This window comes from Mytilus californianus, unplaced genomic scaffold (assembly GCF_021869535.1).
Source record: "Mytilus californianus isolate M0D057914Y unplaced genomic scaffold, xbMytCali1.0.p SCAF_28, whole genome shotgun sequence".
NCBI lineage: Eukaryota > Metazoa > Mollusca > Bivalvia > Mytilida > Mytilidae > Mytilus > Mytilus californianus.
The window spans coordinates 2300685-2313519 of NW_026262677.1; the positions used below are offsets into that span (position 1 = coordinate 2300685).

The window sequence follows — 12835 nt, forward strand, 5'->3', positions numbered from 1 at the left end:
TTTTATATGTGAGGTATATGTAGATGGGTTGTATTTTGAATTTTTATCAGATTTTGGATGCATTAAGGTCTCATTATACAGCATTGGAATATATAACAATGTTATAATGTACCAACTGCTTATAAAAAGCAGCAGATAAATGTATTTTAAGATTAATTTTAAATATTACTTTTTTTCAAAAACTCAAAAGAAATCAATAAGTCATGATAGGTAAAGTGCAATAGAATGTCACCTTGTGGTTTTTCTTTTATCTTCACTTCATCTTCATTTGCAGGTATGAAACTACTGGAATTGCTGTAATATAAGATTGTGCTTGTGGTTATGAAGTAAATATATATAATGAATCCTACTGTTAAAAGTTTTTCCCTAGTAACTCCCTTGTAACTCAGGAAACAGCCCAAACTATCCAAAACTTTGTAAGTGGGAAATATTGAGCGCATGCAAGAATTAGACTGAATAGGAAATCTAAAATCAAGGGTTAGTGTTAGGAACTTCAAATTTCTGTAAAATATAGGCCAAATATGGTCCTTATTGCATCTCCTACTTTGCACAGAGGCAAAATCAGTAAAGGACTGTTTTCAATTTTTGACTTAGTTCTTCAAAATAATCAAATTCAAATTTGCGTGTATCAACCTGTGAACTATCCAAAATTTATTTTTGGAAGCATAACTTGATCAACAATTGAAAACAATTCTTAGAATCTAAATTTTTTACCATTTAAAATGTTTTGGATTATTTAATTGATTGATTGATTGTTGGTGTTTTAACACCACTTTTAAGTTCCACTTTTGGGCTATTTCATGGCGGCCAGTTTTTATTGGTGGAGGAAATTGGAGTGCCCTGAGAAAACCACAGACCTTTGATAGGAAAACTGTGAATCCTAGTCAACTAAGATTGGAGTCGAGTGCACCCGCACGAGAATGGATTATCTGAACCTTGTGCAAAGCAATAAACATCTTCATAGTAGCATCTGCCAATAAATATGCTGCTTTCTACACAGGGCTCACACTAATACAGAATCATAGGGAGAAGTGACTTCTCTTTTTGAAAATGATTGGGAGAAGTGGTGAGACTCAAGAGAGAAGTGCTTGTTTCTTCTTCATTTTTTACCGGCAGAGCAGCACTAATAATTTAGTAATACAATGATATATTTTCCAATAACCCACTTATTTATTTCTTATTTGTTCTTCATCAGTCAAAATTTATATATATACATACTATTCAATTTTTGAATTTTTTACCATTTCTATTATTTGTAAGTTCAGTAGATCTCATCAAATTATATGAAAGTAACGGTTGAACAATCATGCAAAATAAAACTATTGATAAACACAGATGTGAATGCAATTTATGTATTTTTATATGTGAGGTATATGTAAATGGGTTGTATTTTGAATTTTTATCAGATTTTGGATGCATTAAGGTCTCATTATACAGCATTGGAATATATAACAATGTTATAATGTACCAACTGCTTATAAAAAGCAACAGATATGTGCATTTTAAGATTAACAAGCATTCTGTGAGTATTGCACGGCAAAACATAGTCCCATACCAGTTAAAAATTCATTGTATTGGAACAAAATTCTAACTTGATCTATAACTTGTCATGGTGTAAACTATACAACAAATATCAAGTCAATATCTTCAAGCATGACGAAAAAAAGTGTTGAAAACTGATTACCTAAGTGAATTTTCTAAGTCCAAGGACCAAAACTCTGCACAAAAATCATCAGACCAGAACAAAATTCAAACTTGATCTGTAACTTGTCATGATAAAACTATAAACCAATTTTCAAATCAATATCTTCAAGCATGATGAAAATAAATGTTGATAGTGTCCACATGTGGACACAGATGATGCCCCCGCTTGCATATCATATAGTTATAAAGGGACATAACTGAAGAACCGTAAAAGTGACGCTACCCAAATTTGAACTTGATCTGAGTTTTGTGGCAATAAGCATTATGTGTAAGTCTCATAATATTTGGTTGAGGCTAACTTAAGAAGAGAACAGAAACTAAAAATTCAGCAATTTTTCTATTTGTAAACATGCATAACTCTAGAACGGTTGTGTATAAGTTTTATAACATTTGTTTGAGACAAACTAAAGTTAGAGAACGGAACATAAAATTCAGCAATGTTTATGTTTATAAAGGGACATAACTCAAGAATGGTAAAATTGTTGCCATCAAATTTTGTACTTAATCTGTATTATGTAGTAATAAGCATTGTGTATAAGTTTCATAACATTTGGTTGAGGCAAACTAAAGTTAGAAAACGGAAACAAAAAATTTGTACTTGATCTTAGTTTTGTGGTAATGAATATTGTGTATAGGTTTCATAATGTTTGGTTGGGGCAAACTTAAGTTACAAAATGGAAACTAAAAATTTTGCAATCTTTCGATTTATAAAGGGGCATAATTCAATAATGATTAAAGTGACACTACCCAAATTCAACTTGATCTGTGTTTTATCAGTGGAATTCAAAATTAAACATTGCATTGTATAAAGCATTGATTGTAGTTGATTCAACTATAATCATGGACAAAGGAAGATAACTCCAATTTTAATAAAATTACTTGATATTTAGAAGAAAATAAAAATTTTGCAATTTTTCCATTTCTTAAGGGGCATAACTCTAGAATGGTTAAAGTGACGCCACCAAAATTCAAACTTGATCTGTGTTTTGTGGTAATAAGCGTTGTGTATAAGTTACATAACATTTGGTTGAGGCAAACTAAAGTTAAAGAACGGAAACGATAAATTCAGCAATTTTCCATTTGTAAAGGGGCATAACTCTAGAACAGTAAAAGTGACGCCACCAAAATTCAAACTTGATCTGTGTTTTGTGGTAATACGCATTGTGTATAAGTTTCATAACATTTGGTTGAGGCAAACTAAAGTTACAGAACGGAAACCAATTTTGGGACGTACGTACGTACGTGTGTTTGTACGTACGTACAGACGGACAAGGGTAAAACTTAATGCCCCCTCCGCTATGGCGGGGGCATAAAAAGTGTGGAAAACTGATTATTTTAGTGAATTTATGCTAAAACATTTTTTAAAGGACAATAAAACCTTAAGGGGGAAAATTGGACTATTTTGGTCATGTTTGACTTATTTGCGACCCAATAATTCATCGGTTGTCCAATTGGTCAGAAGATTTAATGGCAGATAGTTCTTGGAGTGTTCATCGCTTGTCAGTTTTGCTATTACTGCTTAAATTTTTGAGACAAAAGCCAAAAACAGCATTTGACCCCTATGTTCAATTTTTAGCAACCCTGGCCATGTTTGTTGATGGATCAAATCCTTGAATGTAATTTATCAACTTAATACCCTTAGGAACAATCAATTGAAGTTTGAGAGTATTTGACCCAGTACTTCCTTGGGAGATCCTATAAATAGTTTAGGATAAAGGACAACGGACAATGAGGGATGACCACAAACGCCAAGTGATCCCATAAGCTCACATTTCCTATTAGGAAAGGTGACCTGAAAACTGTATTCCTTAGTTACCCACAACTTAAGTAGATGATGGAATGAAACATTCTGCCATAGGTTCATGTGTAACAATGTAGAGAGTTGGTTGTTTCATGAGTATTGTTTTTGTGATTGCATGGTCACTTAAATACAAATTGAAAAGAGCTGTTTGAATGGCCCATTTGCAGCATGAAATGCTATATTTATACATTATAGAACATGGTAAGCCTTTCTGTATTATGACATAGCTACAGTGCCCTGAAAATGAGGAAGGACAATCAAATTTCTTTTTTTAGTTACATCACTGATAACTGTCCAAGTTATTCAGCATTGCTAAGTTGGAAAGTAATTATAATTACAGTTCTAAAATTCTTCTGAATGTTTCAAAACTCACATGTACTTACCCCTAAACATTGAAGAGCTTTTCCAAGAGATGTTGTAATCTTCACTGATTCAGGACACTGGTATACATCTCTGATTATGTCAGCACTATGCCCCATTTGTAAATAAAATAATCGGCGTTCTTTTTCTGTGATGTCCACTGCAGCATATAAAGTTGCAGACCTGTGTCGCATATCAGTTGCAGTAATGTTCTTGCTTTTTTGCAACATTTTTATACACAACTCCACCCAATTACATGTTCATCTTTACCTGCAGTTGTGGGAAATAAAAATATATTTCCTTTCCCAATCCCAGCATCGTTTCGAACCTTTTCATTTGCAAGGATTCTAATGGCATCCCAACAATCCTGAGGTATCAAGAGAGACACAAGCTATATTTCCTGCTTGGTATGCAATCTTTTATTCGCATAAAAAAATTTTGTTCAATAGGGTTGTCCACCTTTTCTACTGAATCATGAGTAAACCACAGCCCATTTTCTGCATCATCCCATTCAGATAGCAAGAGTCTAGAAGGTTCCCCCTCCTCTTTGAGCATTAAATAGTGTTAACCTGCATACAAGTACATCTCTAATCTCAGCATATTCATTTGAAGTTATAAATTGAAATTTGGATATCATGTCTTTAATTTTATTTTCCAGCCATTCTTTCAACACCTTTACATCATCCTCACCTGGAAGGCGAGCTGGCATCCTCAATTCTTTCTGTCTAAGCACAGTTATTTTATATTCTGCATCCCCAAATATACCTGGACAGCAAAGTTACAGTAGATTGCTGGAGTGCTTAATCTCATCAACTTCTGCATCTTTTTTTGGATGATAAATTCTCCAGTGATAAATTTAATAACTCTCTTTATAAGATAGTCATAACCAATTTTTAGCCCTGCTTTTGTGTGCCCAGTTTCTTCATTTATTGTCAGTGCTAAAATGGACAACTCTAACAAATGAAAATTTCCTCTGTCAAACATATTTAAAGCTGATAATAATTTAGCCTCTGCATTACCATTTGTCTCAAATTGTTCTCTAAATTCCAACAATAAATGAGCCAGTCTTCTCATATCTGACATGACTGATTTTCTTTTTTCTTCCTTTTACTTTTGTTTGCCTCCACATTTCTATACATCTGCAGCCCAAATGAAGTTATAAGATTGTCTGTTCTACATAAATTTCCTACTTCAGAATTATGGAATTTTGCTAGAATATCAAAGTTAAATGAAGAGGTAAATTTTGGGGATATAATATGCACTGGATATAAGTCTTTCGCTGTAGCTGTTGTTGTAGCTTCAACAGCAGTGATCTACAACAGCAGTGCATGTGGCTCTGTGTCTCTTATAGTACGACTTTGTTAAAAAAAACCTTTACATAACGAACAGTAAACAAGTTGACCTGCTCCATGCTTCCTCTCCCTCTCTTTAAAATATTTTACTTCTGTTTGAGATCCTTCTTCCTCCATTTTTTTCACCTGGTCTAAATTAGCTTTCCAAATATCTTCTTTCCTCAGGCTAGCCATTTGCTTTACTTGATTTGATGGGGCATGCACAGCCTATCTAGAACTTGGACTTCAGGAATTTCTTTGTGTTTGTGAATGATGTGATTCGACAATCTAGCTATAAGAAGACCACAGAATGGGCATGGTTTGTAAGGTTTTGACTTTGTTGATTTATCTTTTTTTTCTCCTGAAACAGCCATATAAAAGAATCAAGTTAATATAGACTCATTCAATAAGAGACAGTCACTCTTGACTTTAACTCAATTTGTTTGCTTCTGGAATTATGAAAGGAGGAGATGCACTGAGGGCAGTTTTCGTTCTATGAAAATGAAATTGTTTCCTTTAAGCTTAAAAATAATTGTTAAGCATGTGTCAAATATAAACTAAAATATACTAATAAAAGTATGATCATTTATGGAGATTTTACAGTCAAAAGATGGCAAAATTCTTCTTAGAAATATGTGAAAATTAAAAAAGTTTGTGAGTGGGAAATATTGAGTGCATGCAAGAGCCACAAAAATATTTTCATAAAAGCTGTTGTTTATACCAACAAACATTATCACACATCATTTCTGTGGTAACTATGATATCATGGATTTAATTTTCTTGTCTTTTATTTGCAAATACTTTAACTTTTTACAGACTGAAAAGGAAATCTAAAATCAAGGGTTAGCGTTGGTGTTAGGAACTTCAAATTTCTGTAAAATATAGGCCAAATATGGTCCTTATTGCATCTCCTCCTTTGCACAGAGGCAAAAATATTGTTCAATGTTTAGCAACAGTGGCCATGTTTGTAGATAGATCAAATCCCTGGATGTAATTTATCAACTTAATACCCTGGATGTAATTTATCAACTTAATACCCTAAGGAACAATCAATTTAAGTTTAAGAGTATTTGACCCTGAAGTTCCTGGGGAGACGAAGGAGGACAGACGAAGGACTATGACGGATGACAACAAACTCCAAGTGATCCCATAAGCTCACATTTCCTATAAGAATGACAGGTAGATCTTAACCTGTTTGAATTTCACTCCTTGTCAGTTTTGCTCTTACTGCTTTGGTTTTTGAGATTAAATAAACCAAAAATTATATTTGACCCCTATATTGATATGTTCTATTTTTAAAAACAGTGGCCATGAGATTTTTGATAAAGTAATATCAAATAAATATATATGCTAATAGAGAGCTTCTCCATAAGCGTATGCTACGCCCACCATCTTTTTAGTTTGTCTTTATGCTTTAAATGAATTTATATGATCAACAAGAAATACTGCTCAAAGTGTTTTATTGTCTGAAAACTGGGAAATCCCCACCTGTTTTCTAATTAAAGTGTTAGAAATTTGAAAACTGGAAAATCCCCTGTTTTTTTAAAATCATAACTCAGAAACGTAAAGTCTAAAATTTGTAAAAATGGAAAGGGAGCTTACATCGATAGATATAAACAATTCAGCAAAGTTGCATGAAAACTGCTCAAAGCATTTTTGAGTTATTGTCTGAAAACTGGGAAATCCCCCCTTTTAATGAATAAAACCCCATAACTCGGAATCGTAAAATCTGAAATTTATAAAAATTGAAAGGGAGCTCACGTCAATAGACATAAATAATTCAGCAAAGTTTAATACAAACTGGTTAAAGCATTTTTGAGTTGTTGTCGGACATGTTGACATCGGACGGATGGACAATGGTATACCATAATACGTCCTGTAAACAGGCATATAATAAATTCTTTAAAGAGCAATAAATCCTTATGGGCTCAATGACTATTTTGGTCATGTTTGACTTATTTGTAGATCTTACTTTGCTAAAGGTTTTTGCCATTTACACTTTCTCTCCATCTATTATAATAATAAGGATAATAACCCAAAACTGTAAAAACTCCTAAAAATAAACTATTTCCAGACAGCAACCCAACAATTCATGGGTTGTCCAATTGGTCAGAAGATTTCATTGCAGATAGTTCTTGACCTGTTCATTGCTTGTCAGTTTTGCATTTACTACTTAAATTTTTGGGACAAAAGCCAATAAAATGCTCCGCAGGGCGCAGCTTGATACGACCGCAGAGGTCGAACCCTGAACAGTTGGGGCAAGTATGGACACAACATTCAAGCTTGATACAGCTCTGAATTTGGATTGTGATTAAATATTTGACACAGCATAGGTTTCTGACACAGAATGAATGTGGTCTAAGAACTTAAAAATTTTAAATTGGACATTCACCTATTATGGTCCAATATCCAAAATCTAAATACATGGTTAGATTCAGCATATCAAAGAACCCCAAGAATTCAATTTTTGATGAAATCAAACAAAGTTTAATTTTGGACCCTTTTGATCTCAATGTGGACAAAAATGATAACAGGGCCCAAAAATCAAAAATCTAAATACATGGTTAGATTCAGCATATCAAAGAACCCATATATTCAATTTTTGTTGAAATCAAACAAAGTTTAATTTTGGACCCCAATTTGGACCAACTTGAAAACTGGGCCCATAATCAAAAATCTAAATACATGTTGAGATTCAGCATATCAAAGAACCCTAAAAATTCAATTTTTGTTAAAATCAAACTAAGTTTAATTTTGGACCCTTTGGACCTTTATGTAGACCAATTTGAAAAGGGAACCAAAAATTAAGAATCTAAATACACGGTTAGATTCGGCATATCAAAGAACCCCAATAATTCAATTTTTGATGAAATCAAACAAAGTTAAATTTTGGACCCTTTGGACTTCAATGTGGACCAATTTAAAAACGGGGCCCAAAATGCAAAAACTTAATACACGGTTAGATTCAGCATATTACAGAACCCCATATATTCAATTTTTGTTGAAATCAAACAAAGTTTAATTTTGGACCCCGATTTGGACCAACTTGAAAACTGGGCCCATAATCAAAAAACTAAATACATGGTTAGATTCAGCATATCAAAGAACCCCATATATTCAATTTTTGTTGAAATCAAACAAAGTTTAATTTTGGACCCCGATTTGGACCAACTTGAAAACTGGGCCCATAATCAAAAATCTAAATACATGGTTAGATTCAGCATATCAAAGAACCCCATATATTCAATTTTTGTTGAAATCAAACAAAGTTTAATTTTGGACCCCGATTTGGACCAACTTGAAAACTGGGCCCATAATCAAAAATCTAAATACATGGTTAGATTCAGCATATCAAAGAACCCCATATATTCAATTTTTGTTGAAATCAAACTAAGTTTAATTTTGGACCCTTTGGACCTTTATGTAGACCAATTTGAAAACAGAACCAAAAATTAAGAATCTAAATACACGGTTAGATTCGGCATATCAAAGAACCCCAATAATTCAATTTTTGATGAAATCAAACAAAGTTAAATTTTGGACCCTTTGGACCTCAATGTGGACCAATTTAAAAACGGGGCCCAAAATCCAAAAACTTAATACACGGTTAGATTCAGCATATTAAAGAACCCCAAGAATTCAAGAATAAAACCCCATTGAAATTGATCAAGAAATAAGCAATTTATACGAAGTATCTTCTTTTGCACAATACTGTGCAATTGATTATTTCTTGCTATTGCGCAATACTGTGCAATTGACAATTTCTTGCTATTGCGCAATATTGTGCTATTGGATATTTCTTGCTATTGCGCAATACTGTGCAATTGAAGATTTCTTGCTATTGCGCAATACTGTGCAATTGAAGATTTCTTGCTATTGTGCAATACTGTGCAATTGAAAATTTCTTGCTATTGCACAATACTTATTATATAATAATTTACACATCCTGTTTGGTGTGTATCTCCTACCATATCATTATTATTTGCTTTTAAATATAAATCAGAAATAACCAACTTAAAATGGAAAATTTTAAAAGAAAAAAAAAAGGAAAAAAAGAAAAAAAAAAATCCCCCCCCAAAATTTTTTGAACCCCCTTATGATTCATCACCCCCAAACTCAATCTCATCCTTCCCTTTGTGGTATGGTACCTTGCAGTACAATTTCAGAGAGATCCATACACTTGAACACAAGTTATTGTCTGGAAACTAGAAAAATGCTTATTTTTGGCCCCTTTTTGGCCCCCAATTCCTAAACGTTTCGGGCAATTACACCCAAACTCAATTCCAGCTTTCCCTTTGTGATATGGAACCTTGTAGTACAATTTCAGAAATATCCAAACACTTACACACAAGTTATTGTCATGAAACTAGAAAAATGCTTGTTTTTTGCCCCTTTTTTGGCCCCTAATTCCTAACATTTTGAGGCAATTACCCCCAAAATCAATTACAGCCTTCCCTTTGTGATATGGAACCTTGTGGTACAATGTCAGAGAGATCCATACACTTACACACAAGTTATTGTCTGGAAGTTACAAAAATGCTTATTGTTGGCCCCTTTTTGGCCCCTAATTCCTTAACTGTTGGTACCATAACCCCCAAAATCAATCCCAACCTTCCTTTCATGGTATTGAACCTTATGGTAAAATTTCATGGAGATCCATTTACTTAAACTAAAGTTAGAGTGCGAAAACCAATGTGTCTTCGGACGACGCCAGACGACGCCGGACGACGACGACGACGACGACGACGACGACGACGACGACGACGACGACGACGCCAACGTCATACCAATATACGACCAAAAAATTTTCAATTTTTGCGGTCGTATAAAAACAGCATTTGTACCCTATGTTTAATTTTCAGCAACCGTGGCCATGTTTGTTGATGGATCAAATCCCTGGATGTAGTTTGTCAACTTAATACCCTTAGGAACAATCAATATTAGTTTGAGAGTATTTGACCCAGTACTTCCTGGGGAGAAGATCCTTCATATAGTTTAAGACGAAGGACGTCAGACGACAAACAATGACAGATGACAACAAACACCAAGTGTTCCCATAAGCTCACATTTCCTATTAGGAAAGGTGACCTGAAAACTTTATTCCTTAGTTACCCACAACTTAAGTAGATGATGGATTGAAACATTCTGCCATAGGTTCATGTGTAACAATGTAGAGAGTTGGTTGTTTCATGAGAATTGTTTTTGTGATTGCATGGTCACTTAAAAGACAAATTGAAAAGAGCTGTTTGAATGGCCCATTTGCTTCATGAAATGCTATATTTTATACATTATAGAACATGGTTAGGCTTTCTGTATTATGACGTATCTACAGTGCACTTAAAATGAGGAAAGACAATCAATTTCTTTTTTCAGTTACATTACTGATAACTGTCCAAGTTATTCAGCATTGCTAAGTTGGAAAGTAATTATAATTTCAGTTTTAAAATTCTTCTGAATGTTTCAAAACTCACATGTACTTACCCCTAAACATTGAAGAGCTTTCCCAAAAAATGTTGTAATCCTCACTGGTTAAGGACACTGGTATACATCTCTAATTATGTCAGCACTTTGCCCAATGTGTAAATAAAAAAATCGGCTTTTTTTTTCTGGGATGTCCATTGCAGCATATAAAGTTGCAGCCCTGTGTCGCATATCAGTTGCAGTAATGTTCTTGCTAAGGATGGCTTTTTTGCAACATTATTTTACACAACTCCACTCAATTACGTGTTCATCTTTACCTGCAGTTGTGGGAAATAAAAATGTATTTCCTTTCCCAATCCCTGCATCATCTCGAACCTTTTCATCTGCAACGATTCTAATGGCATTCCAACAATCCTGAGGTATCAACAGAGACACGAGCTTTATTTTTCCTGCTTGGTATGCAATCTTTTATTCGCATAATAATTTTTGTTCAATAGGGTTGTCCACCTTTTCTATTGAATCTTGAGTAAACCACACCCCATTTTCTGCATCATCCCATTCAGATAGCAAGAGTCTAGCCGGTTGCCCTCCTCTTTGAGCATTAAATAGTGTTAATCTGCATACAAGTACATCTCTTATCTCAGCATATTCATTTGAAGTTATATATTGAAATTTGGATTTCACTTCTTTAATTTTATTTTCCAGCCATTCTTTCAACACCTTTACATCATCTTCATCTGTAAGGCGAGCTGGCATCCTCAATTCTTTCTGTCTAAGCACAGTCATTTTATATTCTGCATCCCCAAATATACCTGGCAAGCAAAATTCCAGTAGATCGCTGAAGCGCTTAATCTCATCAACTTCTGCATATTATTTTTGGATGAGAAATTCTACAGTGAGAAATTTAATAACTCTCTTTATAAGATAGCGATATCCAATTTTAGCTCTGCTTTTGTGTGCCCAGTTTCTTCATTTATTGTCAGTGCTAAAATGGACAACTCTAACGAATGAAAATTTTCTCTGTCAAACATATCTACAGCTGCTAACTAGATATCATTGAGATGGGAGCCATCCCTGTGGACCCCCGCTATAAATAATGTGCATTAAAATTTTTTTATCTTTACCATAGGACATATGTTTATCAACTGAAACCAAAAGTTTTTGACCTTGACCTTTGACCTAGGAAGTCGTTCATAAATTATGACACACCCTTTGGTGTTGGTTTATATACATGTCAAGTATAAACTTTGAAATCATAACGGTTCTCAAAATATAGAGCAAACACAATCTTTACCATAGGACATGGGGTTGTTAACTGAAACCTAAGTTTTTGACCTTGACCTTTGACCTAGGATGTTGAACATACATTATGACACACCCTCTGGTGTTGGTTAATATACATGTCAAGTATAAACTTTGAAATCATAAAGGTTCTCCAGATATAGAGTAGACACAATTTGTTACGGACAGACAGACTGATCACTATAGGGGGCCGCCATTCGGTGGGGCCCTAATAATTTAGCCTCTGTATTACCATTTGTCTCACATTGTTCTCTAAATTCCAACAATAAATGAGCCAGTCTTCTCATATCTGACATGACTGATTTTCATTTTTCTTCTTTTTTACTTTCTTTGCCTCCACATTTCTATACATCTGCAGCCCAAAGGAAGTTATAAGATTGTCTGTTCTACATGAATTTCCTACTTCAGAATTATGGAATTTTGCTAGCATATCAAAGTTAAATGAAGAGGTAAATTTTGAAGATACAATATGCACTGGATCTAAGCCTTTCGCTGTAGCTGTTGTAGATTCAACTGCAGTGCATGTGGCTCTGTGTCTCATATAGTACGACTTTGTTAAAAAAAACCTTTACATAACGAACATTAAACAAGTTGACCTGCTCCATGCTCCCTTTCTTTAAAATATTTTACTTCTGTTTGAGATCCTTCTTCCTCCATTTTTTTCACCTGGTCTAAATTAGCTTTCCAAATACCCTCTTTCCTCAGGTTAGCTATTTGCTTTACTTGATCTTGAGGGGCAGCCTATTTAGAACTTTGACCTCAGGAGTAGCTTTGTGTTTGCGAATGATGTGATTCGACAATCTAGCCATAAGGAGACCACAGAATGGGGAGGGTCTGTAAGGTTTTGACCTTGTTGATTTGCTTTTTTCTCCTGAAAGAAGCAATATAAAAGAATCAAGTTAATAAAGACTCATTC

General features: G+C 34.1%; 1 pseudogene; it reads right to left on the minus strand.

The window, feature by feature from the left end:
• Positions 1-238: 238 nt before the first annotated feature.
• LOC127732794 (uncharacterized) lies at positions 239-12460 on the minus strand (annotated as a pseudogene).
• Between the last annotated feature and the right edge of the window lie 375 nt (positions 12461-12835).